The following is a 1287-nucleotide window of genomic DNA, read 5'->3' on the forward strand; positions in this document are numbered from 1 at the left end:
GGAGAGAGAGGAGGAGAGAGAGAAAGAAAGGAAAGAGAGGGAGAGAGAGGAGAGGGAGAAAAGAGGAGAGAAAAGGAAGAGAGACGGGAAGGGAGAGGGAGAGTGAGAGAGGGAAAGGAGAGAGAGATAGGAAGAGAGACAGAGAGAGAGAGAGAGAGAGGAGAGAGAGAGGGGGAAAGAGAGAGAAGGGAGAGAGGGGGGAAAAAGAGGAGAGAGAGAGGAAGAGAGACGGGAAGGGAAAGGGAGAGAAAGAGAGAGAGAGATGGGAGGAGAGAGAGAGGATGGAGAGGAGAGAGAGAGAGGAGAGGAAAAAAGAGGAGAGAGAGAGAGGAGAGAGAGGAGAGAGGAGAGAGAGGATGGAGAGAGAGAGGGAGAGAGGAGAGAGAGGAGGGAGACAAAGAGGAGAGAGATAGAGAGGAGGGAGAGAAGAGAGTGAGGAGAGGAAAAAGAGGAGAGAGAGGATGGAGAGAGAGAGAGAGAGAGGAGAGAGAGGAGGGAGACAAAGAGGAGAGAGATATAGAGGAGGGGGAAAGAGAGAGAGAAGGGAGAGAGGGAGGAGAAAGAGGAGAGAGAAAGGAAAGAGGGGGAGAAAGTAGAGAGAGAGAGAGAAAGGGGAGAGAGAAAGTGAAAGGAGAGAGAGAGGGGTAGGAGAGAGAGAGGAAAGAGAGAGAGGAGAAGGAGAGAGAATGGGAAAATGGGGAGAGAGAGAGAGAAGGGAGAGAGAGAGAGAGAGGAAGGGGAGAGAGAGAGGGTAGGGTAGGAGAGAGAGAGGGGAAGGAGAGAAAAGGGGAGAGAGAGGAAGGAGAGAGAGGGAGAGAGAAGGGAGAGAGTGTGGGAAAGGGGGAGAGAGAGAGAGAGGAAGGGGAGAAAGAGGGGGAGAGAGAGAGAGAGGGGAAGGGGAGAGAAAGAGGAGGGAGAGAGAGGGGGTAGGAGAGAGAGAGAGAATGGGAAAAGGGGGAGAGAGAGAGAGAGAGGAGGGTAGGAGAGAGAGAGAGGGGAAGGGAGAGAAAAGGGGAGAGAGAGAGAGAGAGGAAGGAGAGAGAGAGAGAAAGAGAGAGGAAAGGAAGAGAGGGAGAGAGAGGGTGTGAAAACTAGTTTTAGGCATAAACCAGTTTAAACTGGTTTTTTTAATTAAAACCAGTTTTATTTTTATGAACTGGTTTAAACTGGTGCACTGTATTATAAACTGGTTTAAAACCAGTTTCTTATATGACAAAGCAGTTTGGTTCAGTTTCTAAACCATTTAAAATGGTTTGGTGCAGTTTCAGTTCAGTTTATGAAAAAACT

Source organism: Arachis hypogaea, chromosome 18 (genome assembly GCF_003086295.3).
Source record: "Arachis hypogaea cultivar Tifrunner chromosome 18, arahy.Tifrunner.gnm2.J5K5, whole genome shotgun sequence".
NCBI classification, from domain to species: Eukaryota; Viridiplantae; Streptophyta; class Magnoliopsida; order Fabales; family Fabaceae; genus Arachis; species Arachis hypogaea.